The sequence below is a fragment of the Hemiscyllium ocellatum genome, chromosome 15 (assembly GCF_020745735.1).
Source record: "Hemiscyllium ocellatum isolate sHemOce1 chromosome 15, sHemOce1.pat.X.cur, whole genome shotgun sequence".
Lineage (NCBI taxonomy): Eukaryota > Metazoa > Chordata > Chondrichthyes > Orectolobiformes > Hemiscylliidae > Hemiscyllium > Hemiscyllium ocellatum.
This window is the reverse complement of record NC_083415.1, coordinates 26,056,651-26,081,032: the sequence shown is the minus strand read 5'-3', so window position 1 is coordinate 26,081,032 and position 24,382 is coordinate 26,056,651. Positions and strand designations below refer to the sequence as shown.

The following is a 24,382-nucleotide window of genomic DNA, read 5'->3' as shown; positions in this document are numbered from 1 at the left end:
CTAGGGATTCTAATTAATTGAACTTTCTACTTGTGGGCTGGTTCTTCATTGTGTCATCCATTTATCATCTGTCACATGAATGGATTTCTGCTTTATCCTAATATTTATGGATCACTTTTATCATGCAGGTATCAATGGATTTTTGTCTTACTTTTTTTTCCCCTCTTTTTGCATAGCTTGCCTTCCTATTGTCATGTTTGTCACACATTTTTTTTCAATTTCATCTTAGTTTTCCAGATATTTATTATTAGTTTTGTGCACATAAACTGGTCATTCTGGTTTCATGATCTGAACATCTGGGCAGCGGGTTACCACAATTCATGATTAATTCTTTCTTAGACATCTTTGCGACGGCCATTTGTACCCCTGTGAACAAAATTTATAATGCCTAGAAAAAAAATGAAACAAACTTACAAATACATATTTCAGAATAACATAATAAAACCTATCGATTGAATTGCTCGTAAGGTTTCAACCTTTTTCAAAACCACAGGTTAGAAAGTTGATATTTCTCTGTGGAGATATGAGATTGTGAGATGAATTTGAGATTGCTATAAGATTGCAGGCAATGTATTTTTTTTTCCAAGGAATATATGAAGACATATGTTTTTAATTTTAGCTATGATGTGTTACATTTTTTTAAAATGAAAATTAACAATTAAAAAATCCATAAACCTCTTTCCAGATAAAATTCATATCAAATAAATAGTCTGTACACTTTCATTTTAAATGGTTAATTTTATGTGGGCTGTAACAAAAAGAAAGTACTACTGACTACATTCATTGTATCTTTTCTATCCTATAATGTTCAAAACAGCCAATGAGAATGGTTTCTATTGTCACCCATCTCAAATACAATGGAATATTAAATGTTGAAAATTAGAGAAAGCAAAATCAGATTAGCCTCCTGCCTGACGCAATTTGAATTAAGGCCTTTTCAGTGATTTGAGAAGGGATCTAGCACAGATGGAAATACAGACTGGCCGAGCTAACCTCAAGACAGAGAGAGTTTGAGCTCAAACCAAATATAGTGCCTTAAGGAGGAAGGTTGTTCCACCCAAAGCTGGAGCTCTCTAGAAATAAAGGTTAAATAAGCAAGAAATTGTTTATGATAACTGTCAGGTATAGTTTGGATAGAAAATCAGGCAAAATATAGAAGATTAAACTTTAGGGAGCCTGCAGAAGCATGAAATGTGGTGTGCAAGGTAACCTCATTAGGTGAGACTGAAAGCCTTGGTTTCCACATAGCGGGTTGAAAGTCTGCACTTTTAGCAACATACAGTCTATCTTGACTTGCACAAGCCTATGGCAGTTCCTACTCGCAAAATATTATTATTCTGTGAATACATATTAGCATATTTTTAAAAATTATACTCTATCAATTTTAAGCACAGCCAGCCTACCAGATAGCTTCTATACAATTTTTATTCAATCCAGTGTCTCAACTACCTTTTCTTTCACTAGGACTTGAGCAGCACCCTCTTCTCTGGTGAATACAATTGCAAAACACATATTTATTATTGCAACCAAGCCCCTGCCTCCATGTATAAATTCAGTTTCCATTCCCTAATCAACCTCACTCTTCCTTTCGTATTCTTTTATTCATTATTTTATTCAAAATATAGAGGATTAAACTTTAGGGAGCCTGCAGAAGCATGAAATGTGGTGTGCAAGGTAACCTCATTAGGTGAGACTGAAAGCCTTAGTTTCCACATAGCGGGTTGAAAGTCTGCACTTTTAGCAACATACAGTCTATCTTGACTTGCACAAGCCTATGGCAGTTCCTACTCACAAAATATTATTATTCTGTGAATACACATTAGCATATTTTTAAAAATTATACTCTATCTTCAAGATAGTCAATGTGATTCATGAGAATGATACCTGGTTCACATTTGCACCAATTTCTTTTGTGTTGTGTGTTGTGCGGGTGAAGACACTATATTGGTTAAATAGGTCTCTTGTCATTCTTCCGTGGAGGTTTTCTTTTTAAAACTGTCTGTACCCTCTGTCAAGGCTGAATAACCAAGGCCCAAGGCTCTGGTGAGGGTAGAGGGCTTCTGTGCTCAAGTTGGAGACAGGGCTGCTGTGCTTTTGTCATGATTATGGCCACAGAGCTCAGGTTGGGAGTGGGGTCTAGGGTCTGGAAGGAAGAGGTCTGCAGCCTGTGATTTCTGTCCCTGGCCCTGTTTAAAGTTGCAACATGAATAAAATTGACATGAGGGTGCATTGGACTGGAAGTGGTAAATTGTGGCCTATTAATTAGATGACTAAATTTGGAATTCTAAGTCTGGGAAACATAGTTTCCAAAGAGGCTGTCCAGTCAGTTGAGTTTCTTCAATCCATCAGGAATAGTTGTCCACAATGAGCAAAATCTTTGACTTGAACATAAACACAAAATGTTAGCACCAATGTGTTTCCACCATCTAGCCAGTAAAAAAGGAGAGCAGATGTCCTTTCTGATCCTATCCATATGGAGAGCAGATGGTGTAGTTGGAAAACACTTCCTTATGGGAATGAAACAATCCAAGCCAATATAACCACTGTTATAGTCTGGCCTGATCATGGGAAATACCCATTTGATAATACTGTCACAGGGTTGTTGGGAGCATACTCGGGCTAACTTTTTCAGCATAACTGTAGCTTAGGTTGTCCTGTCCAGAGGGAGGTCTGTTGCTGGAGGCTTCAAGTCATGGTGACTGGCAAAAAACAAATGGTTAAGGTTGTAAAGATCTTGACTCCTTGACCAAATTCTTTGCCCTCTTTGCTTCAGACATTGATGAGGATCCTGGTAGAGGATAAGCAACATCCTGTATCCACGTTGTACCACAATAGTTGCTAATTGAATCTTAGCATCCCAGGGAACATCATTGCAAACTCTTATGTCTAAGAATATTATTAATGGTTTGTGGTCAGTTTCAATCTCAATCTGTAAAACTAAGTTATACTCAGGCATGACCAAGTCACTGCAAATGGCTCTTTCTTCATAACTGCAACTTCGTCCTGTATCTGTAAGAGCTCTGGCTATCTAATTGCAATATATTGAATTTGAAACAAAACTACCCCTAGGTCTGTGAATGATGCATTGGCTGCTAAGATACAAATCATTGACAGTGCCAGGACCAGTGAATAAGGTGATTAAGAAAGTGAGTAATGTGATAAATTGGGACATTAAATACAAAGACAAAGAAGTCATATTAAAACTTTGAAGATCAGTGTTCGGTCTCAGCTGGAGTACTGAGTACTTTTCTGGATAAGGCATTTCAGAATAATTGCTGACCCTTGGAGAAGGTACACTGGAGGTTCACTAAGATGAAATCAGGGCTGAAGGACTTCTGTTGTATGGAGAGATTGGAGAAACTGGGATTCTTCTCCTTAGAAGAAAAATAGTTCGGGAGAAGTCCAATACAAGATATTGAAAATTATGAGCTATTTTAATAGAGCAATTAGGGAGAAACACATGGCCAGATAGCCCAGGGTATGAACAACTAGGCCTGAAACTAGAATGGGCAATCATTGAGCAGCCAAGCCTAATGGAGCTTTCAGGACAGGTCAAGTACAAAGCATCCACACAAGTCAAAGGCAAGCAAGGACAAGACCATACTTGCCCTGGAAAAGGAAGCTGGTTTGTGTATTGGAGCACAATAAGTAAACTCGCTGGAGTCCCGAGCTCCTGCCATGACTTCATATGGAGAGGGAGAAGAACATCGAGGATGGATGCTGAGGGCAGACCCTGCGGCTTTCATTTATGGCATCGAGTATACCATTGGATGCTGTGACATTGGAATGGACAGGGAAAATCAATTGGCAGAGGGCCAGAGAACATTCCAGAAGGATGTAGCAAGGAGGGATAAGAAGGGACACCTGGTGGCCATTCTCTCAGTCCAGCAGCACAAGTCTGACCATCAGGAGACAGAGGAGGCAACCCCGTGTAGGACCAATGTTCACTAAGCTCATCAGAGCTGACTACACAGCCTGGCCAACTTCAAGTCCACAGGTAGTACTTGTACCTAGTCTGATAGCCATTAGTAGTTTAATTAAGGACTGCGACAAAAACCGAATGACACAATTAGTAGAGTAATCAATGTAAGCATCAGGAGCTTTATAGCTAAAATGCAGTCTTAAATAATATTTGGTTATACACTCCTTTCTGTGTCTTTAGTGTATTTTGTGATTAAAATTACAACAAATTGGAAATTGAATCTAACCCTTTTGTCCATATCATGAGTATAACAAGTTTATGTGGAAATTAGTTGATATGTCCAAAGCATGGACAACAAACATTTACCTCAGTTTGGAACCCAAAGATAACATACTGAAAATAATTTATAAATGAGCAAGAGGGAAAATCAAAATCCTTTTAAACAGAAAATAGTTAAGAAATGAAATGCACAATCTGAACAAGTGGTAAAGGCAGATTCCATAGAAATTCTCAAAAACCAATTCAATATGCACCATTAAGGGACAAATTGTCATGGCTAATGAGATAAAGCTGGGATATACAGGTGCTCCCCCCTCCGTATCTGCGGGTGATACATTCCAAGACCTACTACGAATGCCCGAAACCACAGATAGGGTTTGCTACCTATCATTTAATGGGAAATTTACCTTACCGGTAGCCCTGGAATTATTTCTGGAATGTTCCATCTAACATTTTCAGGCATAAACTGTGGATAACTGAAACTATGAAAACCAAATCCGCAGATACGGGAATTCTACGGGGATTCAAACTGAACAACTTTGTCTTAGAGCCTGGACAGGCATGATGGGACAGATTGCTTCCTCCCGTGCTGCTATGATTCAATTAAAGAGGTTTATGCAGTTGATAGATTGAATGCTTCTCCTGGCATCACAAAATTTTACAAACTACTTAAAAATATTCTGTGGTAACGATGCACAACTTACTAAAGACTTACTTCTCATATTATCTGCTTCAAATAAGTGTGTAGGTTCACACCCACATTATGCTGATAAGCATCAGTTGAAAATTGCCACTAATGAATTGGAATCATTGTAGTTGAGTTTATTCTTGAAAAAATAAGTTTAATTTTGAAACAAACATTCCTGATTAATGATTGTGATTTCAGTTATCTCAGCTCGCTTTGTTTTGCTGACCCAGTTGTGTTCTCTCCAAACACATGGGTGCATTCCGAAAATGTCACATTGTTGAATCGGTGCTTTTATAATGCTTAATAGAATTAATCATTAATTCTAATTACACTAATTACCATACCCAAAACAGAGCTGATGTTATGTTTTAGTCACAGAGGGGGAAAAATGGAAACTGACTTTATGTCTAAACAAGAATCCCTTTCATTTCTTCAACATTCAGTCAGCTGAACATTGTGAACACAAGAATGAAAAAACTAAAATACAAATTGCACAGCTAAATTAAATTAATCCAAATCCTTTTTCTGTATGTTCAGATGTGTTCTACAATCTTGGAAGATGGAAAATAAGCTCTGAGGTGTGTCAAGTTTTTGGAGGGTATTTCATCATGAAGCTGATGAAGTTTTCTCATGATATTTTATCAAAATCACCACATTAAGTATTTATTCCAACCCTATTCAATCTCTCACAACCCTATTTTAGCATACATTATTTCCAAACCAACTTGCCTTTCGTCAGATATCTGCCCAAAGACCAAGGCAGCCATTAAAAGGCAGCCGTACAGCTCAAAGAGCATTGCATTCCGCTGCTGTCTTGCTCATTCATGGACAGAGTCAGAACATGGCAGAGAAGGGGGCGATAGCATGGAATTTCTCCAAATGGGACCTAGAGGCCCTGTTGAATTGAAGGGGGTGTTAACAGAAAGAATGTCTCTTTCCTGGAGGACTGACAAAGGAAGCCATATTACCAGACCCTGCCAACCTGGTTAGAGGTCATCACCTGGGTCAGTGTCATGTCCAGAGGACTGGCCTGCAATGTAGAAAGAAGTTCAATAACTGACTCTGCTCTGCCAGGTAAGAAATGCATTCTTTTGTCTGCTGCCTCACACTCAATCCATCTCCACTCCACACACATCTCCCATTCTCATTATTGCATGTAACACCTTGCTTCACTTGCTCTCCCCCAACAGTCTCCCACATGAACAACCCTGAATGCATTCTGTGCTGTCTCCTCAACCCTTTAGTATACCTCATAACCTTTTCCTAAAATGTACAAGCAATTACAGTGCTATGCCATTGCAAGGTCACTCAGTTCCACACTCCCCACGCGTTTCCCCCACCCCCAACCCAACTACTCTGCTTATTACAGAAAAAGACAACTCATAAGGGCAGAGTGAGCCGCTGGACAGGAGGAGAAGTGCACGACATTGGGGTCTTCACCCCTTACTATGAGAAACCTGGCTCTTGCAAAAGAAGACTGGGGCAATTGCTGCTGGGATCCTCAATCATCTATATCCCATCAAATGAGTAAATACCACTAAAATAAAACAAAGAACTGCAAATCTGAAACAAAAACTGAAAGTGCTGTAGAATCTCAGAAGTTCTGATAGCATCTGTGGTGAGATAGACATTTCCAGACCACTTAACCTTAATCAGAACTGGTTCCAGTACAGAAACTCTCAATCATTGCCCACCACTTCTAATCACTGGTCACAATAACTTCTTTCTCTTGCCTCCTGCAGATTCCATTAGACTGCTCTTGATCTCTTTACAGAAATGTCTGATCCCATAAGAAGCCCATTCTTGACCTCAGACGTTGGCAGTAGGGAGGCACAGCTGCCACCTGTGTCCCCACCTGAACAGACACTGCTAGCTCATTGGATCTCTGCTGAGAGTATGGGCATACATAATCTGGTGAGCACCTTGCAGTGATAGCTCCATAGCTGACTGAAGGAGAAGTACCCCAGGCTGTTGACATTCATGTACTGTTGGAGACCAGCCAACTGCTCAGTCCTGGTCAGAGGTGTCACAGTCGTCTTGGAAATCAAGGACTTCATCCACATGGAGCAGCAGGATCAGACGGGCATGTGGGATACAATGGTCCTCACTGCTCAGAAGCAGCATCAATGCAGCAAATCCAGTAACTGGCTGTCTCCATGGTCACTGCGAAACAGTACTAGGCCCAGCACCTTCACTGTATGTCCACACATACCAATTCTCCATTAGCCTAGATATTGGTCCTCAGGACCGAGGACTGGGAGACAAGGTGGGGGTTGCTAGGTTCGTTGATCCCAGTCCAGATTCCCTGTACTCACAAGGAGACAAGATGCTGCTAGGAGGCCCCAACCAGAGGTGGAAACAGACACAGACTCCTCTGCAATTTCCAAACAGCCCACTGCCAGCTTCCCCGCACCACCCCAAACCTCCAAGGCTAACAGGGTCCACAAGCAGACTCCCTCTATTCCAGCTGTGAAACTCCAGTAGTATGTAGTAGGAGGGAGAAAAATAAAACCTATTCAGGGCACTTTGGTGGCATGGGTGAAAAGGCTTTTAAGAGACTATTACTCCCTGCACAAATGTTCCTGGTCTTTAGGAGTGTCCTTGTGTAGGTGCAAAATGCATCTATTTTAGGATCATCCAGCAGCACTTCATAGCTACAGACAAGGCTCCATGGATGGAGGATTCCACTGACAGTGCTTTTGCTCGAAGCAGGGAAAAACAATGCATAAACTTGGCATTGGGTCATGATGAACACTTTATTCCCATTCATTTCACACACAAATATCAAAAACGTTATCTATTAATGGCTGTGCCATGCAGGTTGAACATACAGCAAGGATCAGTGTTTTAGGTTGTCAACAGAGTAGACAGCAGCAGCACATAAAGCATTGGCCTTTGACCTATGTTCTTTCCCCATAAAATCCCAGTGATTAGTACTTCATAGGATCCCTACAGTGTGGAAATAGGCCATTCAGCTCATCGAGTCTACATCGACCCTCTGAAGACCCACCTGTCTACCCTATCCCTGTAACTCTGCATTTCCATAGATAATCCACTTAGCCTGCACATCCCTGGATGCTATGGGCAATTAGCATGGCCAATTCACCTAATCTGCACATTTTTGGACTGCGGGAGGAAACGGGAGCACCTGGAGGAAACCCACGCAGGCATGCGGAGAATGTGCACAGACAGTAGTCGGAGGCTGGAACCGAACCTGGGTCTCTGATGTTGTAATGCTGCAGTTCGAACCACTGGGCCACGTGCCACACCTCCTCCCTGACAGGTCAAGTTACTTGCCCTGCCCATTTTCCTCCCCACTGTGGCATGTCCAGCACAGAGTACAAATCAAGAAGTTGGCTGATCCAAGGAATGCACTACTGTACCAAAACTGGTAATGGGTATAATTCTTGTCCCATTTTCCTGTCTTTGGCGCGTATCCCTCTAAACCTTTCCTATCCAAATGTCTGTTAAATGTTGTAATTGTACCTGCCTCGAACACTTCCTCTGGCAGCTTGTTCCATATATGCACCACTTCTATCCATAATGTGCCCTCCAGGTTCCCTTTAAATCTTTTCCCTCTCACCTTAAAGCTATGCACTCTAATTTTGGACTCACCTACCCCGGGTCTGGGTGCTTAACGAAAATTCAAATCAGTTACTTTACTGTCAGCAAACATCCAGGATCAAGAGGGAATTGACTTGAAATCCAATTTTACATTGTCCTGAACATATTAACTCCCGAGTTTGATTTAATCAGTGAAAGTTTCACAGAAACATTCCAGTCTACATAAAGGTATTTGTTTGTTGAAGATGAAATCCAAATATCACTGCAAATTAACTTTCCCAGTATTGGAAGGGGCCAGAAGGTCAAACAGGAACTGCAGATTTAGTTCTATCATTTGGCTACCTTTTGCAGAAACAATGATCAATATTATTTGGAGGTCTATGTAAAGCTACAGAAGCAAAATCTTTATGCTTTAGCAAATAGTTGGGTATCATGGTGGTGATGGTACATGCTATTCTAGAACAATGAACTCAAGTAAAATGAGTGGCTTTTCTCATCTATATTTATGTTTTGGCAGTGTGAAGAGGCTGAGTAATTTTCTATGCTAACAATAACTCTCGTTCTTGTGCAAACAGGTTATGATTCACTGCATGTTGAGTTTTAAATTTTCAAACATATTATTGTGGAAGGTGGAACTGAATGGAGATCATGCACATCAGGTTGGGTAAGTAGGGAAATTAGCAAAGTTTTTTGGTCTCTCACTTGCATCTTCAAAAAATGACGCAAGAAGGGACACAAGTGAGCGGAACAATTTCTCACTTAGTGGATCATGGTAATCAAACAGGAAGAGAAGAATAAAAATTAAAGGAAAATTATAATCATTTCATAGGCAAAATTGTGCACAGTCCTGCTTCTATGGTGGGACCTCACGTTGAATCAACACTTTGCGATAAACAGTGGCAGTACCATGTACAATTTTGCCTGGAATGAGGGTAACTGATGGCCTATTAGTATTATCACTGGATGATTAAATCAGTAACCCGGCTAATGTTTTGGGATCCCAGGTTTGAATCTTGCCATGGCAAATGATGAAATTTTAATTCAATAAATATCTGGGATTAAGAGTCTTAAAGACATCCATGAAAATCCATCTAGTTCACTAATATCCTTCAGGTAAGAAAATCTGCCATCCTTACCGACATGTGATCTCTGATCACAGCAACGGTTGACTCTGAAATGGTTTAGCAAACCATTCAGTTGTAACAATTGTCACTAAGTCTCAACAAAGAAACAAAATTTAACAGACCACCTGACATCAATCGAGGGAATAACAATGACAAAAATAGCCATTTTACCCTTGGAAAATCATCCTCACTAACATCTGGGAGCTAGTGCCAAAATTGGAAGGCTGTTTCATAGACCAGTCAAGCAACAGCCTGACGTCGTCATACACATGGATGATACCATACAATGTCCCAGACACCACCATCAAGATTCTACACTGTGGGTCAGTACTTGGATAGAGTTTAGAAGGGTGAGGTGAATCTCATTGGAACTTACAGAATACTGAGAGGCTTGGACCGAATGGATTTGGGGCCCAAAGCTCAGGAAGGTCGATTTGGCCCTGGAGCAGGTCCAGAGGTGATTCATGAGAATGATACCAGGAAGCTAGTGCTTCCAAATAAACCTGTTGGGCTGTAATCTGGTGTTGTGTGATTTTTAACTTTGTCCACCTCAGTCCAACACCAGCATCTCCAAATCATGACCCCAGAAATGAAAGGCTTAACATATGAGGAATGTTTGAGGACACTGGAACTATACTCAATGGAAGAGGGGGATTGGATTGAAATTGATGGAATACTGAATGGCCTTGACAGAGTGGATGTTGGGAAGATGTTTCCATTGGAAGGAGAGGCAAGGAACTGAGGGCACAGCCTTAGAGTGAAGGGAAGACAGTTCAGAATGGAGATAAAAAGAAACCTCTTCAGCCAGAGAGTGGTGAATCAGTGGAATTCAACACCACAGAGGGCTGTGGAGTCCAGGTTATTGTGTAATTTAAGACTGAAATAGATAAGTTCTAGATTGTTAAGGGGATCAAAGGTTACAAGGAAAAAGTGGGAAAATGGGGTTGAGAAACCTATCAGCCATGATTGAATGGTGGACCAGACTCAATGGGCCAAATGGCCTAATTTCTGCTCCTAATGGTCTTATGGTCTTAAAACAAGCACCCTCTGTACTACAGATACTCAGTAGCAGCAGCAGCATGTGCTATCTTAAAGGTGCACGGTAGAAATTCATCAACGATCCTGAGACACCACCTTCCAAACCAATGACTACTTCCATCTAGAAGGACAAGGGCAGCAGATACATGAGAACACCACCCCTGCAAGTACCCCTCCGAGCCACTCACCATCCTGACGTAGAAATATATCACTATACCTTCACTGTCACAAAGTCAAAGTCCTGAAATCTTCTCCCGAACAATATTGTGGGTTTACCTACAGCTCATGGAGTGCAGTCATTCAAGAAGGCAGCTCACCGCCACTTTCTCAAGGGTAGTAGGAAGTAGCTACAAAACACAAATGTACCACGAGAGAGAAAAATAAAATTTCCAAACTGTACTCAGTGTGTACATGCTCCTCAATAGCCCTACGCTATGTGAAAATTACCTTTATATGTCTGCTAGCTGACACTAACAAGTTTTAAATATTTCTCTTGCACTACTAGCACACACACGTTTAAAACATATATATGCTATTAGAATATTCACTAGCTGGACTAGTCATTTAGTTTCGATGGGTCAATACCTCCACTGAAAAAATGTAGTAGCATGTCCAACAAATATGTTAAGTAGCTGTCACAAACAGTGATTTAAGTGTTATACTACCATCATGAACATGCACTCATCCTCAACATGATCTATTGCATGTTGTAAACATTGCTTAGTTAATAGCTTTGGGGTCAATGGTACGAAGTTAACAGGAGAAGCAGGGATTATGCACTTAATGTGAAGTCAATGACTTCCTAAACAATGACCTCCAATCCTCTGTGAGAGTGAAGCTGTAAGATAATGCAACTAGTTATCAATCACCTGCCATCCGCTCATTTCATATGAACATTACAGTAACCAACTGTGTAAGAAAAATGCCCTTTTGCATGATGACTTACATTTTCAGATTTAACTATTTTCCTCTCAAAAGCACTTAAAACTATAGCCTATTTCCATTGGAGATGACAAAAGTTCATTCAAGGTGCTAAGAATTGATACAGCAACTTTCACTCTACTTCAAAAACCAAAAGTACTTATTATTTAGTGAATTACTGTTTGTTATGTAAATACAAAGTTGCAAAGAACCACACTGAAGTCCCACAAACAGCAGTGAGATAAATAACCAGATAATAAGCATTTTGCCATTTTAGTCAAGCGATAAATATTGCTCAGGGAACCATAAAACATACATCTGCTTGTATTCAAATAAAGCCATGGGATCATTTATGTTCACTTAAATAGGATAACAGAACATCAGTTCAATGCCTGATCCAAATGAGAATACCTGTTCCAGTGGAGCAGCACATTTAATGCCGCGTGACTATGACTTATTGTGCTTGCATTTTTCACTGCACTGGTAACCAAGAACTTTCTGTCTTACAGAGGGAAGAGAGCTCCCACTTCATAAAGTTCAAATGATTTTCAGCCTACCTTTCATGAAGACAGGAAGCATACAGGTGACATTACAGCATACATAGTGTAAGGGACCACATATTTTTCCTTTGTGAACTATCGCTGTATGTTTAACAGATCCACATTATCCACATTAGGCAGGAAAAGGCTTTCAGTGATTTTCAAGGAATGTTGTTAATTTATTGTCTAGCACAAACACCAGTTTTCACCTTTCCCTTCCCAGTAACCCATCTTTCGACTTTGGAAGAACCCAACTCCTTTTAAAAAAGAAAATCAAGCTGTTTAGACATGCTCGAACACATTTCTGAAGCAGAGGTGGGACTTGAATCCAGGCCTTCTAGCTCAGAAATAAGAACACTATCAATGTACCCTAAGAGCTCCCTTAATTAATGTTTTCTAATCAATCTGCTCAAGGGTGCAATGACACAGGTCTAGAACAGATGTTTTCTTTGTGTTTTTTCCTATGCACCTCAGAATGCTTTTAAGAACACCACTATATCATATGTATTACTTCCGTTTTAATAATTATTTTCTCCACCACCACAACACCCATATTTCTAATAAATTGAAAAATTACAAGCACTGCCCATCAGGTGCAACAAGAACAAAAGTGAGGAAAAGCAAGGAGAGAGGGAAAGGTCTAAATTAAAATAGAGTTGGAATAGGATGGAGCAAGTATTTTTCTTATTTCTAAAGGACATTAGTGAACCAGATGGGTTTTTACAATAATCAACATGGTTACATAATCACCACTAGGTTAGCTCTTTATTCTAGATTTTATTGAAGTTAAATTTCATCATTTGCTACCACAGAGTATAAACCCAAATCCCTACAGCATTAATGTAGTATTCTGGATTATTAGTCTAGTGATATTATCATTATGCCACCACCTGCTATAAAATGTGCCACAGGCTGAATTTTGCATGCGTCATTCTGAAGTATATACATAGCAGTTACAATGGATACTATGTTACTATAGATGTTTTCTAATCAATGTGTTCAGAATTGATATTACATTCCTTTTAGAGCAATTAAGGCTTGAACAGATCGTCTGGCTCAGAGGTAGTGACATAACCACCGCAACATAAAAACCACCACTCTTACTATTTTCTAATCAAAAACCTATTCAGAGATGTTATAACACAGTTCTGGAGCAGGTGTTTTATTTATGCACCTCTGAACGATTGAACTGAACTGTAGCTCCTATGAGTAGGACAAGAAGAGCATAGTTTTTAAAATGAATCAGAATGAAGAATCCTTATTGAAGCACCCGGAATGGGGAGAAGTTTGTTCACACAGCACCACCCTTTGTGGTAGTAAGCAGACTTATCTTTATTTTCCCAGGTGTAGCCAGTGTTTTGGACCACTAGCTGTGCAACTGCATGTATGCCGCATTAATGTCATTCAAAAATGCTGTGTGAGTTGTACAAGTACCAACACGAATTTATGTAGACTCAAGGAATCAAGGGAAAACTGCAGAGAATTATTTAGGACTGCACTAGGCAAACAAACTTCTCTCTCATGCAGTCTAAAGCAGCAGGTATAAAACAGGACGGACATATAAATATGATTTATATAGATATAGAATGTGGAATAAAATTTGGGGGAGAAAAAAACTGGTATTAATAAAGAGAGATTAAAAAAAATATAGAGAAAAGGCTAATAAAATTATTCACATTTTTTTTTACAAATCTCCAACATAATTCAATTCTGAATGGTTAAGATTCTATATTGGCATTAAACAATTTTCAGGGTTAAAGAGAATATTTATTAGTTAATTGTTAATTATCACGTGTCATATTACTAAACTTTTAATTAATGCATTAGTCCTAACTTTTTCTGATGGGGACCTAATGGGCAAGTACACTGAAGTCACCGCATAACAGTGATGTCAATGGAAAAACTGATCAGCGAGGACTGATATTCCTAACAGCACAATATGGACTTTCATGTCAAACAACAACAATTTGGATGCCAAAAGGTGCCTTTATTTTCTCTATTTTAATGGTGAGTGCAATTATCCATATAAAACACAGACATACATTTTGTAAAATTCAAATATAACCTCATCTTAGGGCTTACATGGACTGTAATTCAAACTATTGTAAAATGCACTTAATAGATAGATTTATGTTGTAATATTGTCCATTTACTGCAAAATCCTAATTATGATGCAGCTGAATTGTTTTCAAGAGCTAATCTGCAGATCTAAACAATGCAGAAAGACAAAAATATTTTTAGCAATGTGCAAGAAAACTATTTGAATCAGTCACAGCTACTATTATAACATTATGTTTACTCATATTATTCAGTCATTTATGTCATATTGTTTTTGGCTTTGTGATTTAATCCAGTTGTGGAGACGATGGGATAAGTGTGGGTCACTATCCGCCTTGCCACATAAAGAGAGACTTCTCTGAGAACTTGACCTCAGTGGTTCCTTTGGCAGATGAAGTCAGTTTATGTAAACACAATTCACGCTGGAACTGGACAATGTCCTGCCTCGAAACCTTACCCTTCCTCTCTGATCTCATAATCATTCCCTTTCTCTAAGTAACATATCCAAGAAGTATATAATTTAATGTTGGAGGAAAAACAGAAATTGTTTTTCTTTCTTTGTCATAAAATTTCTCAGTTTGCGTTATGAAAATGGAAAGTATACAGAAGAACAAGCTGAAAAATTTGCAATGTACGTATTCAAGAAAACATTGCTGATTTTAATTGCTGAGTTATAGAATGACATTTGACTGGGTCTTAGAAACAAAATAAAATGTTTTATCTTGGTCAGTGTTCCTCATTACTAATAATGAATATGCTAATAAGATAGTGTATGTTTTAAAGGAAGGATTCCAGGAAGAAAACAGAAAACAGGATTTACTAAATATTAATCTCTAAACCAATAACTCACTAAACCAATAACGCAATGAGGAAATTGGGATTTATCATAAACATTAATAACAAATCACCCACTCAGCACTAAGTATGTATGACTCTCTCAAATTCTATTGTGTATCTGATACTTTAATAATTGATTTGGGAGTTTTGCCGCACTGTAGGCTGGATGCTAAATTTTGGAATTATGTGTTAATTAGGAGGTTAATCAATGGATCAGAATTGTATTAAAGGCATTGGAAGCGAAGCTCTATTGGCTTACAACTATCACCTGGAGTATGAGTTTCAACAACTATTTTAAAATAATTTCTTGCTATCTACCTACTTATAAGATACACAGTTTTGATAATAAAAGAGAATTTCATTCATAATCTCATGTTGGCGTAGGTTTACAGCAAACATGTTCCATGTCTTTAATATGAGGTGATACTAAATTAAAAGAAATAACAACTTGCATTTATACAATATGTTAACATAGTAAAATATCAAAAGATACTGCATAGGAGTTTTATCAACATCTCCCAGACCAGAATATCCAAGCCAAACTCCCTACCCCTGACTGAACACCAGTTCTACCTATTTGACTCTCCACCCACCTACCCTACTCCTCTCTTACACCTGTTATCCTAACCCTTTGTCCACCTGCCATACTCCCATCACACACTCACCTGCCATCCTATCTCAACAATTAATTATGCACACACTTAACCTTTTCTCAGCAGCTGTAAAAGAGACTGCAGAAAATTTAAACTACAGAATATAGCACTTAAATGCCAGATTGATTCTCTCCGCTTCTGGCTTTGAGCATTCCTAGATTGTTGGCTGTTGATTCATAACAGAAAGCTTCTGTCCAGGAAATTCGAGAGCAGAACTGCTTTTTTTTTGTCCAATCCAGGCAGAATTAGACAGGGAGAGAGGTTGAAGAAGGGAATTTCAGGACCAGGAACCCAGCAGCTGAAGTCTATAGAGGTTCAATTAAAGTTTGAGATGCTTAAAGTCCAAAATTATAGGAATGTAAATATCTAAGAGGATTATAAATGTGAGGAAAATTAGAGATCAGGAGCAGGGAAGACACAGAGTGATTTGAAAACAACAATGTCAAATTTTAAACCAAAACATTATTTAACTGGGAGATCAGTCCAAAACACAGTGATGTTAAGTCATAGAGTCATAGAGATGTACAGCATGGAAACAGGCCCTTCAGTCCAACTCGTCCATGTCAACCAGATATCCTAACCTAATCTAGTCCCATTTGCCAACACTTGGCTCATATCTGTCTAAACCGTTCCTATTCATATACCCAACTAGAGTTGTTGGGTATAAAATAAAATAAAAGTTGTAATTGTGCAGCAGGTCAGGCAGCATCTAAGGAGCAGGAATCCTTCCTGAAGAAGAGCTTATGCCCAAAATGTCGATTCTCCTGCTTCTTGGATGCTCCCTGACCTGCTGCACTTTTCCAGCAACACATTTTTCAGCTCTGATCTCCAGCATCTGCAGTCCTCACTTTTTCCAATGTTGTAATTGTCTCAGCCTCCACCACTTCCTCTAGCAGCACATTCCATACATGCTATTTATCTATTTGTCTATTTATCTTATCCATGCCCCTCATGATTGTATAAACTTCTATAAGATCACCCCTCAGCCTCCGATGCTCCAGGCAAAACAACCCCAAAAACAAAACTCCCTTTCATTCAAACCCTGGCGACATCCATGGAAATCTTTCCTGAACCCTTTCAAGTTTCATAACATTCTTCCAATAGGCAGGAGACCAGAATTGCATGCAATATTCCAAAAGTGGCCTAACCAAAGTCCTGCGCAGCTGCAACATGACTTCCCAACTCCTATATTCAATGTTCTGACCAATAAGGGAAAGCATACTAAATGCCTTCTTCACTATCCTATCTACCTCCTTTCAAGGAACTATGAACCTGCATCCCAAGGTCTCTTTACTCAGCAACAATCCCTAGGACCTTGCCATTAAATGTATAAGTCCAGTTCTGATTTGCTTTTCCAAAATGCATCACCTCACATTTATCTTTATTAAACTTCATCGGCCACTCCTCAGACAACTGGCCCATCTGATCAAGATCCCATTGAACTCTGAGATAACCTTCTTCACTTTCCACTACACCTCCAATTTTGTGCCATCTGCAAATTTACTAACTATACATCCTATGTTCAAATCCAAATAATTTATACAAATAGTGAAAAGTAGCGGACCCCGCACTGATCCTTGTGGCACTCCACTGGTCACAGGCCTCCAGTCTGAAAAACAGCCCTCCACCATCACCCTCTGTCTTCTACATTCGAGCCAGTTCTGTACCCAAATGGCTACTTCTCCCTGTATTCCATGAGATCTAATCTTGCTATCTCATCTCCCATGGGGAACCTTATTGAAAGCTTTACTGAAGTCCATATAGATCACATCCACCACTCTACCCACATCAATCCGCTTTGTTACTTTTGTTTCAAAAATCTCAATCAAGTTCGTGAGACATGAATTCCCACACACAAGGTCATGCTGACCTAATCATCCCGAATTAGTCCTTGCCTTTCCAAATACATGTAAATCCTATCCCTCAAGATTCCCTCCAACAACTTGCCCACCACCAACATCAGGCTCACCAGTCTATAGTTCCCTAGATTGTCCTTACTATCTTTCCGAAATAGTGATATCACATTAGCCAACTTCCAGTCTTCCAGTGCCTCACCTGTGACTATCAATGGTACAAATATCTCAGCAAGTTGATCAGAAGTTGATGTGAATTAAAGCAGGGATAGCTGGATTCTGGATCAGCTTAGGTGTCTAGTGTATGGAAGATGAAGAGCTTGCCAGGAGAATATTTGAATAGTCAAATCTAGCAATAACAAAGGTATAGATGAATATTTCCAATCACAGATGAGCTGAAACAATAACAGGGCTATACAGCAGTGTTGTGATGTGAACAGGCTACCTTTGTACTGGTTCTGATATGTTAAAAAAAATCCTAGTGTACTCCAGTATTTTTGAAAGGTCAGTTGTAATTGATGACCAGGAAATTCAACATCCAGTATATGTTTCCAATTTTGAGGAGCACTATTATCGGTTAAGATATTTAATCACAATTTTGAATACATTTAAGAACACAATGACATTAGCAATGACATGGAGATATTACTGACTGGCCAGACACTTCAGGTGGTTAAAAATATACTGTCAATTTGCTTTTAGGGTATTTTATGGTTGAAAGTACAAAACATGTTTTGTCAAAGCTTGGACTTGTTTCAAATATCCATACTATCATGAATATAGCTGCGCTGGGAATTTACCCTATCCGTGACAGCATTTGATTTGAACATTTTAAGATTCATACAGGAGAGTTGCAATTATTAAAGTCAATTATGCCAAAAAAACAAGGATATTGAAGTACAGAAATACAGTATATTTTTGTTTTTCGCAAATTTAAAAAAGAAGAAAATTGATACTTTCAACATCAGCATGTTGTATACTAATTTTTACTAGCTGAAAATACAAAACACGTTTTATAGATATGCTGCAAGTTTTGTGGCTGAGATTTAATTGCTCCAGGTAATAAATACTACAGATATACATCTTTGTTTCTGAAGCATTTGAAATAAATGAATGGATCAACAATTGTATAGCCAATTCCAGAACTTAGATGGATGAGTAAGAAAACAGCTGCTCCAGTGCTTTTAGGGGGTCACAGGTGCAGCAACTCCTAATAATGAAAATTTATTGCTCACTGAACAAAAGCTCACAGTGACTTTTTTCTTTGACTAAACAGTTCAACATATAATATGTGAATGTAGAAGTTACAAATGTTCTTGATCTATGTGTTTTCTTCAATATTTTACAGATGCATTTGTTGAAATTTAGAAAAACATGAAGTTATATTACTTTATTTTTCCTAAGCGCATTCGACAACTTTCCATCCATTGATTCCATTGTCTTATTTCCCCATCTGTTTTCTTGTTACAGTCTGATTGGCCAATGCACTTCTTCAAGGAGGCAATTAAGTGTTATGTTTTGGCCTTCACCTGAGACCAAATAGTCGGTAAAGTGAGGTACTGAACAAATGTTCCACTATTCTTTGAAATCATTTTTGGTGCTTTGGTATCCTACAACATTTCTATACCACTCCATTTCTGTTATTCATTTTATCTCAGTGGTTGACTTTAACATTTAACATATTGCCAATATGTTTTTATTTTAATATTGACCACTTTTCTAAAGCATCAGTGAGATTACTTATTCATCATCAGTCCCTTTCTGTATGATGTGGAAAAATAGATCAAAAGAGGAGATACTGTACAAAATCAATTTTTGGTCTTTGTCATTTGGTTAGCCCATAGAAGAGTTCTGAAGCTGCTATTTATATAAATTATTCTTTTTAAATGTACAGCTAAAGAGGCAAGACTAAGGAAAATCTTAAAGTTAGAAAAAAACAGGAAGGAGGAGAAAATATAATTTGAACAATAAAATTATCCAATTACAAATCAAAATACAGGGAGGAAGAATAAAGAAAACGAGGCTACTAAGTGAACACAAATAAACAGCATATGAGTTATTTTAATGCATTTGTATTGGCCATTCTGGACCAATCTTACATTAGAAAAATTCCAGTACTGATGTGCAGCATCTGCCTGTCTCGAGAGATAATGGACTGCACCAGGACTTATGCCACTTCTATCTGAACATGGTCTGTTATTGTTGAGACTTGAGAGTGGCAGTCCCTTCTGCAGTTGGTACGGATAAATAGAGCTGGCTGGAGGTTGAAAGATGGCCATTTCTTTGGCTGGGCTCTGTTTTCCTCCATGGGGTCATTACTTTTTCCATGTCTTTATGACTGTTTGGATCTGAGCAGTCCAGTCAACAACAAGGGCTTCCTATTCATCAACTCTGACCCCAGTCATGTTGGTGTCTTGCTTACTGATATCTCCTATCCACTTTCTGTCACAGAGTTTCCAGGACTGAGATTGTTTCCCACAAATCCTGCCACAAAAATAATACTAAAGGAGTCAGAAGTATTTTAATGATTACATTGAACATGCCACCTTCAATGGTGGTGTTTCTCTATGAGTTAAACCTAAAATGAGATTTTAAAATGTAGAAGTTGTCTAAAAAAGTATATAGCTAGTAGGAAGTACATCTATTTATTTCAGTTCTTCGCCTTCCAAATACTAAGCCACTGCTTGTAGCTGTTACCAATGTTAAGAATGCTCCAGAATATCATGCGACTGAGGAACAGGTCAAGTTTGAGAGTATTTCACCCACACTTGTACATAGGTACATCAGGGTAAATTTGACATCAGGGAACAACAGGTGGCAAGTACAAAGTTTAGATATTTTAATGATAATTTGGAGGCTGACTTACACACAACGTAAATGAGAAGTATGTGATCTTTTGGCCAAAAGTCAAAGATCATCTTTTACAAAAGATCAAACATTATTCAAGAACATACAGTAGTTTTAAGCTGGATGTATCATTTTATATTCAAATTAAATGACAAGGTGTCAGTGTAGTCATGGTGTTGCCATAGTAATATGCCAGTTTGAAATGAAACTTCTGTTATCTCATATACCCAGGAAGGCAGTCCTGGCAGGTTATGATGACTGTGTAGGCAAGATAGCAGGTTATCTGTCAATCATTATCAAATACATGATCTAATGGATACTTGTCATTTCATTTAAAGATAATACATAACTGTAAATCATTTACCCACTATCCTTTCCCAAAAATACTGGGTTGTGGTCGATTAATGCTATTACCTTTATATTATTCTAAGTAGCTGTTCTTCCTGCATGAGCCAAAGCAGTTAATTAATTGGGGCATGCTAGATCAACGTATGATTGCAGTTTCTACATGTGCATTTGCCACAATAGTGAACAAGGGAACATTGACTGATTTTCAGAAATTCCAGTATTATTATTTCACTTCAGGGTCAGCTAATCAGGATCCATTGAAAACTTGACCTGGAACTTTGAGGCACAAATTAATTCTAGAGAATACATTTTCCTGAAAAAAACTTGAGAAAACATCACAAATCTTTTATACTGACATATAAACTCTGCCCTTTGATATTGCTAGACTGAAGGAAGACTAATTCTTTCTTCTATTTGTCAAATGTTCATTCATTTTCTACACAGCTGAATATATTACTACACAAACCAAAATAGAATATTAGCCAATAATAAAAGGTCACACATGATAAATTATTCTAAAAGCTCTGAACAGCCAGATATCAAGTTTTATTACATTTTGCTGTGATGTCAGGATTCATCTGAATTTTTCTGGACAAGAAAGGGTAAACTAAAAATTTGTAGCAGAAGATAATTTTAAGACAAAGATGTGATTGGCAACATCTTTAATTTAGATTACCATATATTTAATATTAATGTAGTTAAAATAATTCATCAATATCCTCGATAACTGCCAACTCTCCATTTAACTTAACACCACAACATGCAAGAAAATCATAAATTGATACAGGATACTATATAGAAATCCTCATATAAAGTGGAAAATCTTGCTTGCCAGAAATGTCATTATGTCTGTACTCTACAAGATAGCTCATGCTAATGTTCAAGGTGAACACTGTGTCTAATTCTGGGAACCATAGTTCAAGAAAAATGAAGGCACTTTAAAAGATATAGAAAAGATTTATGGCAATGGTTCTGATGATGAAAGGATTCAGTTATGTGGATAGATTGGTGAACCTGTGGCTGTACTCCTTAGAGAAGGTTGAGGAGCTATTTGAAGTAGGCATTGAAAATCATTCAGGGTCTATTAAAGTAGAAATGAAACTGTTCCTGTTGATGGAGGTGTGAATCAGAGGTCAATTGATTGATAAAATTGGACAAGATGGGGAAATACGCATTATACAGCTAGTGGTATGGATCTGAAATATATTGCCTGAACATGTTGTAGAGGCATTGGCAGTATTGGCTTTTAAAAGTAAATTGGATTAGCACCTGAAGATAAAATAAAATAGTGTTACAGGGGAAAGGCTGGGGAGTGGGACTAGATAAGTAGATTTTATAAAGGGCCAATACAGACACAACAAACTAAATAGGCTCTTTCTGTGTGGCAACTATTCTAATGACTTTTTTTTTAAACTGCAAAACAATATAGCAGCCAGACCTAACCCTGTATGATGATGAAACAATGACCTTGAGGTACCCAGTGACTTATTTATCAGTGAGACTATTTAAAGCCACTCAGTACATATCTCAGAACAAATGACTCCTTCCTGAGGAAAACCTCTCTTCCAGGTTGTACCATACAGCTCATAACTATCTCAGATCATGCCCAAATGTGTGAAGTTTTCCAGCATTTCTACACAGTGCTGCTGTCTTAGTCCTGAAATGCCTGGCATCCATGGATGGATGTTATCTGTGAGAATGGCCTATCAAAGAATGAAGTCAGTGCAAGGTTCCTGTGGATGAACCTCTGAGATTTTTCTGAAAGGCTATAAATTACCACTTTCCCAATAAATTTGAAATGGGAGGATAAACAGGACCACATGGAAATACATTTTCATGGCTATCACTTGAAGGAAAATATATGATGGCCACTCTACCTGATTAGCAGCCTTTATGATGTTCTGTTCATTAAAATGAATTAACACGAAGACAATACTTAAAGAGAAGTTATCAGCTTGATAGAATAATCATGTGGTTCAAATGATACTGTAAACTGCTAAACCAGACACACAATGTTCAAGATAACTGAATCATGCAGCATATCGATAGCAACAAACATATGCTTTTCTATCTTATTATAATATTTTCCTGCCACAAATTGTTCACTTCTTGAAAAATATGATTAAGCATCAATGAAAATAATAAAGTACAGTAATGATATTGAGCTTTCATGCAAGTGACATGCAAGTGTACAATCACAGTACATTAAAGACTATATGAACAGAGCCTTATATGGTGACAAGCTCTAAAGTATTCTCAATTGTTCCACATAAGATATCATGGATTCCTCCAACACACAACACAGCATGAACTAATTTAAAAATCTCTTTGAATTGATCAAAACCCTGACAAGGATAATCTTAGCCCAGCACATCACTCTTTTGAGGCAAATTACTTTATTAGTCACAAAATCCTCCTAAAGACAAAGGGGTAAGGCAGTTCAATTTATTTTTATATTATCACGGAGTTGATTTACTAATGTACATTATACACAATTAAAGTAGCCATGATGTGGCGGTGGATGACGTTGTGTGATTTTTAACAATACAAGTTGCTATTGAATACATCTGGTGGTGAATAGCTGTGTATGTTTGATTATCATCTTATTTGATATTTTGCTAAGTAAGTTGTATGCACATCAGAGCAGAGAATTTGATATTTGAGAGCAGGATAAGCTATGCTGATGACCAATGAATTAGCATTAATCCTCTTCTATTTCAGAGGATACTGGATAGCAGTGATATAAATGCCACCCATCTCTTTTACTGATAAAATACAACTGATAAAATGTACCGTGCACACAACTGTATTAGTTATTAATATTAATACTAAATGTGTAATGTAAAAATAGTAACATAAGTTGGTTACAACACAAAAATCCATACACATTTTGAAAATGGCATAACTATTTTACACTACTAAAGTGAAAAGAATCCAAGAGTAATAGAATCCACATGGTGTTTAAAAAATAAATCTGAAGTATTCAGGGAGCATTTTGTGGAAAGAAAAATTCAGCTAAAACATACATGCTACTTTTAGGACCTGAATGATAATTAGAGTTGAAGACTATGAAACAATCATTGGTTGCAGTCAAATTTTATCCTGAAAAAGGCATAGAAGTGTTGCATGTCACAAGTAATCCCATCTCTTTCACAACAATAGTTATCTTCTGTATAGTGAATGTGTAAATAACTGTCTCAGAGACCATAACTTATAACTGTATATATTTTACAGGTCCAGCATATAAGCTATTTACATTTTTGACAATTTTTTAAAAATTGCTCTGCTCACCTCCGTATACTGTCCTGATGTTGGTTGCTTCTGAGGTCACATATGACTCTATGCACTGTCGTTTTTTTTTCAAACTGTTGTGGTGTTTGCAAAGTACGTAAGGCAGCAATATGCCTGCTACAGATAGAAGTTTATCTTAGGAGTGGTAATCAAGAATGTTATCAAAAAGGAAAATTCTAAGAAGCAATTAAGGAGTTGGCAACAAACAAACTTTCTGGTATGCTGCCATTCCAACATTCTGTTACTGTACAGGATGGAGTATAACCTTTATTTTTTCACCTATTTCCTGCAGTGCAGTGGAACTAACTCTGGAACTGTTAAACAAGTTCTAAATTAACAATATGTTAGTCTGTATAATGTTTCCAGCATGCTATCAGCTGTATGTCATTAATCAAACATCTGTTTTTAGTTTTTAACCGG

General features: G+C 38.0%; 1 protein-coding gene across 1 annotated transcript in view; it reads right to left on the bottom strand.

Moving 5' to 3' along the window:
• ripor3 (RIPOR family member 3) overlaps positions 1-24,023 on the bottom strand; it is a 220,421-nt gene extending 196,398 nt beyond the window's left edge. Inside the window, exon 1 of the mRNA XM_060836005.1 lies at positions 23,963-24,023. The gene's annotated coding sequence lies outside the window, so the exon portion shown is untranslated. The remainder of the gene's footprint in view (positions 1-23,962) is intronic.
• Positions 24,024-24,382: the final 359 nt, after the last annotated feature.